The sequence below is a fragment of the Plecotus auritus genome, assembly GCF_963455305.1.
Source record: "Plecotus auritus genome assembly, chromosome: 8".
Classification (NCBI taxonomy): Eukaryota; Metazoa; Chordata; class Mammalia; order Chiroptera; family Vespertilionidae; genus Plecotus; species Plecotus auritus.
Window position 1 is genome coordinate 12,651,905 of NC_137782.1, and position 10,583 is coordinate 12,662,487.

Consider the following 10,583-nt stretch of genomic DNA (forward strand, 5'->3'; position numbering starts at 1 on the left):
GGACCAAATGCTAACTCCTGTGTATTTGAGTTTCTACTCTCTGCACTTTCCTGAAAATTTGAAATAGTTCATAATTGAGGCATAATAAGATCCTTGCATAATGAATAATCCGGAATATTTGTGGTCACCCCCACAGGAGATCTGTCTGGAGCTAAAAATTATGTGAAAAGGGGACCCAGCCACTCACACTCACGTGTACATGGTTGGTCTACAGCCTGGATTCACGCGAGGGAGCCTCGCGGGACCTGGAAGCAGACAAAAGGGCAAAGACAACCCAAGAGGACGGCTGGCAGCCCTGGGGGCCAAACACCAGCATACTTTGGTCAAAACTGGTTTGTCCTAACATATTTTGGGGCACCTAACTGGCACCCAATAAATCCCTGCTATGGAGCTAAGACCCAGATCAGCATAAGTTTCGAAGGCCAGACTGTGTATACCTTATATTTCTTTGGTGTCACTTTCTGCTCGGACTCTGCCCCAAAAAGGCTCATTTTTTGGTGTCCCTATGAACTTCATATCCATCCCCACGATTCTTATAAGAAACAGGAAGTCACCTCCCCAAACCTGCACCCACACCCTCCTTCACAGGAAGTGGGCTCTATAAATCATGAGGCTCCTTGGGGCGCAGCCCAAGTGTGATTATGAACCCCAGTCAGTAGTTTTTGAGTAAAACAAACAGGAAAAACAAATTGGATTTTCCCCAGTTTGAGCCCAAAGAATGACAGCCCTGGAACCCAAAACCTCCAGGCCCTGGTGAGAGGCTGGGATAATTACACTGGTGGGTTTCCAAAAGATTGCAGGGAGGAAATGAAGCAGTAAACAACACGAGCAGCATCTTTTCTCCAGGCTCTGGCTGATTTGGGGGAGGCTCTTCGTTCCATTTCTGCAGATCCCACCTTTGGCAAAATCGTGGCCCCAAAAACCTGGGCTTTAAGATTCATGTTGGCCTTTAAGAACCTCTCCTTGTCCCCCTGCGAGTCCCCTTCCCCATGCACCCGGCACATTCCTCCTGCCCCAGCACGTCCTGTAATATAGAATGATCACAGTGCTAGTTACACTTAGTTCTAGTACAAGTCCATATTTATCCAGCCTGCAGCCTGCAAGGCTTTATGCGTGTCATTATTGCAAGGGCATTAAAGATGAGCAGGATGTCTTCCATGTTTCCAAGAAACGATGGACCTTGTGGAACAGGAATGCACTACATAACATGGGAGAATAAAGCAACAGTCATTCAGGAAGCGTAAAAGGGACTTTGGAGGCAGAAGCCAGAAGATGGTACGTCATTCTGGGGGCATTCAGAAAGTTTCATAGAAGAGAACATACTATTTAGGTTAGGCCTTGAAGGGCAGCTGGATTTTGATAAGTAGAGACAGGGCAGTGTGGAAGGGAGTACAAGAAAGAAGGGAGAGAGGATGGTGTATTCCAGGAGTTGCAAGTTGCAGGGCAACAACAGAGGTGGAAAAGCCAAAGGCATGTTGAGAGCGTAGGGATTGCCCTCGTTGGCAGGCAGGTTGCGAAGAGTAAAATGTTTTTACTGAACCCCATAGGCAGCAGGGAGCCATTGGAGGCATGGGGGGTCTTCAAGCATGATTCTCTTTCAGGTAAAAAGAGAGGTAAGGTTATTTGGTGGGGAGAGAAGAATGCTTAACCCGTTACAATATATCACTATTGATGGAATTTCAATCCTGAATTCTTGAGGCAGCTCAGGGGAAACTGGGGGAACAGAGTCATTCCTCAAATCAAGGCATGTTTTGAAAACTCAGCTAAAATTTCTTCAGGGCCTGCGAGGAGCTGGGCATTCTACATACTAGTAGATTGTTCCTTTGGATTCTCTTCCACTATTTTACAGACTCAAAATGGTTCAAGGTCACAGAGCAGCAAGTGGTGAGACCAGAATTTGCATCCACCTCACTCCAACACCTCTCATTTTCCCATCACCCCTTGCTGCTATGCCTTGCATGCACACAGCCAGCCTGCCCTTCTGTTTCAAGCTGTCAGCCAAGAGCCAGACACCAGTCAGAAGGCAGCCTTCATTGGGGGGCAAGAGCAAGGTTAATGGGAGGTTGCTGGCCTGGGTGGGAGTCGTGGCCCGGGGTGAAGGTCTCCTTGAGAGTAACCAGCTGTGTGATCTTGGGCACGTTACTTCACCTTCCTGATCTTCCTCATCTGTAAAGTTAGGACTAGAACCTTTTACTTTAAAATGAAATTACAAATGAACCACAATAACACAGATAAAAATAGGACTGCTCTGGTTGATGCTGGTGTGGGGGTGGGGGAGGTAGGGAGGGCAAAGGTCTATGCTGCAGACAGGGTTTTTCATCTGCATTTCAGAATTGCGTATTACAACTGAGAAAACCGGAGAGGCAGCCTGGAGAGGTGAATACACTGGGCAGGTCACACAGCTGCTCAGCATTCTTGCTCAATGCCTGTGCTCCCACCGCTGCACCCTTCTACATTCCTAGCAGGAGCCGGGCTAATGCTTCATTTAAGATGGCACATTTACAACAAGCCATCAGACACAAAAGTTAAGGTTCTTAATGGCAATAATCCCCCACATTGGCCCGTGCTGAATGAGAGACTGCTAGGTAGGCAGATATAAATATAGTCTTTATTATACCACATCACAAGGCAGGGGAGTTAATGTTGCTGGCAGAACATTCATTTCCACATTTCCTTACTTTTGTATGTCTTAATTTGCAACTTAATGTGACATTATCATAATTTTTTGCATTATGTAATGATTAAAGTGAGGCGTATCATATTTATTGATTTATTTGATTTATTTAAAATGTAACCATTGCCCCAGGGCAGGTATATGTACAAAACACAATGCAACAGTTAAATTGAATCCGGCAGATAAATTCCCCATTAAGAAAAGACATTTCAGGACTGTCAAGACAATGAGAAATGTCTTCCCAGAATCATCAGGAGAAAAGGAATCTTGAGAGGTCATCTGGTCCAACCCTCTGCCTCAGGCAGAATTGCTCCTAACCCCCCAAGACGGAGCACCAACCAATGGAACTCCCTGAAATCTCGGGGAGAGTCCCATTCTACCACATTCTTCCACCTCTGGCTTCAACCCCAAAACTAATACCTCCTTCCTGGTTCAATCCAGCCTTTTGTCCCTGGAATCCAATCTCACTTCTTTGATTCATAATCTCCCCATCCTCAAAGTTCATTCCTCATTCTGTTTCTTGTTTATTTATTTCTTATTCCACATCTCCCATCACCGCCTAAAGAGACCCAAGTTGGGACATCAGGGTCTCTTCCCAGAATCTCAGAGTCTTCTAATCACACTGCTATTGTCCAGCCCATCTCCCTGTGGCCTGCATACCTCAGCTGGTGTCTTTGCCTCCCACATGGACCCCTCCTCTCTCTGCTCTTCTGGCAAGTCCTCAAGGGCTTCCTTCCAGGAAGGGAGTCCTCACCATGTCAGCACTGGGTGAGCTCTCTTTCTCTCCACTTACTGCCTATAACTTTCTCCTCTGCATCTGTCTGTAGTCTCTCTGCTTCTCTCTTATCTATATATATAAAAGGCTAAATGACCAAACAACTGACAGGTACATAAGACACACCCTGGCAATTTAAAAATAAACATTGACTCAAGCACGTGAGATGCATATAAAGCTCTCGCTGGCACCAATCACACACATGTGTTTTGATATGTCATTGTCGATCATGAATTTGGTTGACACTTCTATTATAGAGAAAGGGCAAATAGCGATATTAAAATATTTCTTCTAATTAATTTTCTTTCAATGTGCACAGATCCATGCACCAGGCCACTAGTAAGGATATAAAGATGCCTATGATTGCACTGAGGGCCCACCTGATAATCCAGGATAATCTCCACATCTCAAGATTCTTAATTCAATCACATCATTTTCCATAGAATAATAGTCAGGTTCCAGGGACTGGAAAGGTACCTGGGGGTCTGCAGGGGGAAGAGGGGATGGGAGGAGACATTTTTTTAGCCTACTACATTGTATAGGAAAGGCACTGAGGGAGGACACGGTCCTGATTTATGATTTAGGCAAGTTAGACAACTAGTTTAGAGTTGTGCCTACACTTGAATCATCTGGGGAGTTTTCTAAAAATGAATTTCTTGAAGGGCTCCCATACATCTACCTACAACTAGAAAAGGAATGTGAAAGTCTCTATGTACCGATGTAAAAATATCCAAAATATACTAAGTGAAAAATGTGAAATGTGGAACAATGTATATAATATATCTTACATTTTTTTACAAAAACTGGGTGAAAGAAAATAAGAGTTTATATTAATATGTGTTATTATGAGGCAGTCCGAGAGGGTGCCACAGAAGCACTAACAGTGGTGACACAGTTGGGAAAAATGCGCTGATGGGGGATGGGGAAGATTTATCACTACATAGCTTTTACATGTTTTTATATTAAACTAGAGGCCCAATTCACGAAATTCCTGCAAGAGTAGGCCTTCCTTCCCCTGGCTGCCAGCACCGACTTCCCTCCAGCACCTGGGACCCGGGCCTCCCTCACAGCCCCACTTCATCAGGAAGGCCATCCGGAAGGACGTCCAGAAGGATGTCCGGTCTAATTAGCATATTAAGCTTTTATTATTATAGATGAAATTAATTTTTAAAAGTTCTCCAGATTATTGTAATGAGCCTTTTTAGAAAGCACTGGTTTGGGGCACACAAGTGGATGGTCCTTTAAGGTGTTCATTCTGATATGTGGATGGTAACGGGGAACTGACATTTGAATCTTTGTGCAATCAATTCTCCAAAGATGAAGTTCATGCTACAATATGAGGGCACTCACCAAAGGCCTGTATAAGTTCCTGGATGGTATGTCTAAGACAGCTAACCAGGAAAGCAGTTCCTGACCCTCACAGCACAGCTAGCTAATGCCACAACCAGGGAGAGCCCCCCCACAAGACCGGAAGGAGGAATCCTGGCCTCGGAGTGGCCCAGCGTGGTCTTTTTCAATACCCTAGCAGGAATCCTCATCCTTTCTAGTATCATGAGTATTTCTCTCAAGTGACCACTGTGTGTCCTTTCCTTCTGGAGACACACAAAGACATATCTCCAGGCCATTCTTCTTGCCCACTGTCTTCTGTGGCTGACCTCTCCTGCCCACCCCACCTGCCACCCTAGCTCCAAGTCACAAAGTGATGCCTAGTCACAGGGCTGGTCAGATGGGACTTGGACTTAAAGAATTACATGTAGCCCTGACCAGTTTGGCTCAGTGGATTGAGCATCGACCTGCTGACTGAAGGGTCCCAGGTTAGATTCTGGTCAGGGGCATGTACCTTGGTTGCAGGCACATTGATAGTAGGGGGTGTGCAGGAGGCAGCTGATCGATGTTTCTCTCACATCGATGTTTCTAACTCTCTATCCCTCTCCTTTCCTCTCTGCAAAAAATCAATAAAATATATTTTTTAAAAGAATTACTTGTAAAAAAAAAAAAGAGAGTCAGAATGATGTCCTAAGGGTTCAATCTTTCCTCTCCATTCATTGTCAGAGCAGAAGGGACAAGAACTGCTTTAGGAAAGCCAGATTAACCTGGACCAAGGGATCAGCAGGGCCGGGCTTGGAAGGAGCTGGGCTGGGAAGGTGCTAGGAGGCATGAGCAGGATGGATGTGGGGACAGGCACAAAATGACCACTAATTCAGGGTGAGAGGCAGCCAGTGAACTGCAGCTCTCCTCTCCTGCTGCTTCCCACTTACCCCAGACCAGCTCACCCATCACATACACACACACAGACATAAGTACACATGCACACACTGTGAGGTTCACACACACCACATGTACACATGCACACACACACACACACACACCCATGAACTGACAGGCACAGAAGTTAGGTTTTTTCCAGGCTAGTCTGATCTTGGCCTGCCACTTTGCAGATCATTCCTTTTTTATCCCAATCACTGTCTAGACCAATTTGTTCCTTTGTCATGAACTCTTACCAATACTACCTCCAGGTGCTTTCAGAACCCAGCCACCTCCCACCACCTCCACTGCTTCCACCCTGGTCCAAGCCGCCCTCACTTCTTGCCTGGGTTACTACAACAGACTCCTGACTGATCTTCCTGCTTCCACCCTTTGCCTTCTATAGTCTCTTCACTCACCAGTCAGAGTATCCTCTTAAACCTAAGTCAGCTCAGAGCCCCAGAAGGCCCTTTGTGGTGTGTGCCACTCTCACCCCGCTTCCACTATCTCTCTAATCATCTTTGGTCTACCATCCTCTCCACCACCACCCTGCCCCAGTCTCTGGTCTCCTTGCCATACCTTAAACCTGCACTCAAGGGCCCACCTGAGGCCCTTTGCACATGCTGTTTATCCCCCAGGAATAAATGAGCACAGAGAGGTGAGATCTGATCTGGGCCTTCTAGGGAAGAAGGCACAGGGTTCTCCTTCCTGGGGAATTAGTGCACAGGTAAAAGGTCATTTGCCCTGAGTCAAGTGCTTTTCGTGTTGCATTTGCCTTTTGTTTTCATATTGGTTACTATATCCACTTCCACCATAGTATTATATAAGCAACAGAAAAGGAGATATAATCTGAGTTTTACAGATGATGAAAAAGAGGCAAAGTCAGGCTTTGCAGCTGCCTCACATCACAGGCTGGGGTCGGTCAGCACTCATTCTGTTGAGCCATCCTTAAAAGGCCAGAACCGCTTCCCACTTGACAGGTCCTCCTTCTGAAGCTGAGAGGTGGTCTTTAAGCCTTAAGGATTGGCTGTTAGTTACTGAGCATCCCCCTCCCCATCACCTGGGCTTACAGCTGGCATGAACACAGACCAAGATGCTGCAACAGAGTCTCCCTGTTCAAACTGCTCCTTCTCCTATGGCATCCTCATGGATGGAAAAGGGAGGGGGGTCATTGGTCTCCAGAGAAGAATTCAAGGATGGTAGATTCTCGGTGGGTAGCCTTTGGAAAGGTGTAAATGTGATGGACACATCCCTCAAGAAGACCTGGTGGCCCCAGACACCAGAAGTGCGGTCAGCAGGCAGCCCTAGGCGGTCAGCCTCTCCAGGATGGCCTCAGTGGCAAGGGCTTGCTCAAAGTCACGCCCTTCCAGGGGCATCCCACAATCAGTGACTAAGGAAGTCAAGACTATAGAGGCCAGGCTATTTTAGCCCAATGTAGGACAACTCCAAGGAACCATCTCAGCTCCAGAGCGCCCAGGGAATCCCCCAGGCTGTGGTCAGGCTTGCATGGCAGATCGACCTCTGCAACAGGGAATCTACCAACGAGTTTCTATCTGGAAGTGCTAGGATGTCCTGGATGGGGATGGGGTGGTGTGACCTCCAGGACAGGAGCTGGCACTGCCTCTAGATGCTGGTTCTGCGAGAGCCTGACCTTTCCCCATGGCCAGCCTCAGAGGTGCCTGTTGCCATGGCTCTTGAGTCTATTCCCTTTTCCATCCTGCTCCCTCCCTCTTGTGGGGGAGGGGAGCACCCTCATCCTTTGTTTTGTAAGTTTTCCCCAGGAAGCAGAAGATATTGTTTACCAGCACAATTCATTGGAATCCATTGTTCCCACTCCAGTTAAACAAAGACAGGGCAGAGTAATAATTATCTCTCCAGATGGCAGCCAGTAGCCAGCCCAGGGGGAATTAGATTTCTCAGCCTGACCTTATTGGGGCTCCTAGGAAACATTTTACCCTTTCCCTCAACCTCCCCAGATCAATTCAAGATAACTCTGATGACTGAGAAGTTGTCCTTATTATAGAAGGGAATTAGATGGAATGAATAAGCCAAATACTGGGCATCTATTCTATTCCTCCATCACTCTCTTGGCTGTAGGGCCTGAGGCAGCTCACCTACTTTCTCTTGTTCAGTTTCTTCATTTGTAAGAGAAAATAATAATGGATGCCTATTTCAGTAAGAAGAATGCTTTCAGCTGCAAGTAACCAAAAAATCTCAATTCACATTGCCTTAAGTCATAAAGAAAGTTGTCATCTTACTTAACAAAGTTTTGGCTCAGTGATGTCATCAAGGCCCTCGTTTCTTCTCTCAGCTCTGTCTTACTCAGTTTAATGTCGTTCCCCTCATGTTCACAATGTGGCTACCAGTGGAAAGCAGGGCTTCACTTCCTTGTTCCCATCCAGCAGGAGGGAAAGAACTTTTTCCCTAGATGGGACTCTTGTCCTTGTCTTCAATCTGATTGGGCCAACTTGCCCATCCTTAGACCTGTAACCAGTGCCAGAGGGCTGCCAGTTTCCAGTAGCTCAGGGTAATGAAGATTTTCCTGTGAAGCTGGGGTTTGTGCCAATCATGGTTCAAGTCTGAAAGAAGGAGTAGGGAGAGTGAATGCTGGATAGACTACTCACAGTGTCCTCCACACATTCCCATCTAGATCACAAACGCAGGAGCATAATTTCTTTAACAGAGTAACTATTTGACACCTCCAGGTGATTTGCAGAATAAAGTTGTGAAGCCACCTCTAATTGGCAGGTATTAATAAGAAGAGCAAAGTGAGAAGACTGAATAAGTAATTTGGAGCCTTATTTATTGTCTTTCTTCTGAGGCACTGGAATCTTTATTCCGATCAATCTGATATAGGATATTCAGGGTTCCTGCATTTCTGGGTCTTCATGTGATTTTCCCAGAGCAGACGCTCCTGGCTGCCCACTCAACAGACAACCAATTGCTCTTAATCTCTCTCTCTCTCTCTCTCTCTCTCTCTCTCTCTCTCTCTCTCTCTCTCTTTCTCTCACACACACACATACACACCACTTGCTTCTTGGTAGCTGAAAGAGCCCCAGTTTTTCCTAAGTGTCACCCTCTACCAGGTAATATATTCAGGAAAGGTGACCCTCCTTCCCAGGCCACCAAAGAGTCAATCATGACTGATCTAGGCCAGGGTTGGGGAACGTCTGGCTCGAGGGCCATATAAGGCCCAAGAAATCATTTGGCCTGGCCCTACCAAGGCAACCACAGGCGGGACTCAAAATTTGATAAATCTGGGAGCTTTTTTCATAGCAACATAAATTTATATTAAGTGAATTTTATTAAGCAAATGATGTTATAAATATCCAAATGGCCTTGGCAGAAAAAGGTTCCCTACCCCTGGTCTAGGTCAATCACAATTGTCTCAATCCCTTTGCCATGGCTGATTTAGAGGGGACATTTGAGCCAATTTGAGCCAATGGGACCTGAGAAAAAATCCGCTGGGGAACTTCAGCTAATAAAGTAAATGGAAGGAGCCCTTGTTGTAGCTCATTTGTCAAGGAGAGAGGTCCTCTGAGGGTCTCCTCCAGTAACAACACCCCGGGATGCCCTGTCTTCTGAGCATGTGACACACACAGGCTTTTTTGCCCATCACATCTCAGGAGGCAAGGAACCTGGGATGAAGTCTCAAGGCCCTTCCCTGAAACCAGGCTCCTCTTCTGCATAATCAGATTCTCCCTCTCTCCTCTTCACCTGCTTTACCCCAGGTTGCCTCATCTTTACCTTTAGCCCCAGGTATGAATGGGAGGGGAAGCAAGGGTGATGGAAGCCAGCTACATTCTAATTAAATGATATTCTCAAAAGCTGAGGACTGATAATTACACATCCGGCGCAAGTTGCCTTAAAGACATCCACAAAGGCCTGATGTCACTAGAGAAAAAATATAAGGTACATCTGGACCCTGTGACACTCTAACTTTCAAGGAAACACAAAGATGAAATCGCCTAATTGGGAATCATTTCATAGACACCAATAAAGTCCTCTCACCTCTTCATTCTCTGGATTCCTGCTCTTCAGGCCAAATCCAACCTTAGGAACTTTCTGGGCCCAGCAGGCTATAATGAGCCCAACTGAACTTAATGAGCTTGTCATTATTCATCCCTGCCAACAGCCAAAAGGAAAGCACGGCATGGCAAAAATGTTACAGATACACACATACACTAACTAAATAATAATAAATATTTCTTGACTCAGGTAGTGCCAAAATCAACCAACCATATGCCTCCTGGAGGCATCTGACAGGAATAAGATGGGGAAGAGGAAATGGCTTCCCCACCCCAAAAAGTGGGATGTAATTGGAAATGTTCCATGTTCCTGGGCTCAGTATCATCAGCCCTAATTTATCATCATCTTCATATATTCTTATATAAGTAGTAATACAGATCACCCCAGCCAATTAATCAATCTGTAATTAGGAACTGACATGAACATTTACTACCATCAGGCATAATTTATATGATTACAGATGATTAAATAAAATGTAATTGAGTGAACAGGCAATTTGTTAAGCACATCTAGACACAGCCATGTCACCTAGGGCTGGAAGCACCCTGACTCCCCTCCTACAGGGGGTCAGGAAGCATGCTCCTGGGACTAGACCCCTGGGTGGTCTCAAGGGGGTGGTGAGAATGACCCACACTCCCAAGAGGGCCCTGATAGGATTGGGATGGGAAACCAAGCCCACTCTGGACCAGTTCTTGGGCCACTTTAATGTCTGAATTTTTTAACAAAAGGCCAATCTAGATTTTCAGAACTCCTCGGGCTAGGAAGAAGGAGAAAGAATGTTCAAATTGCATGCCTTGGAGCAAAACTGTGTATAATATTTCCCTTTTGGTCCACTCACCCCAGAAACTTACCCACTGGTCA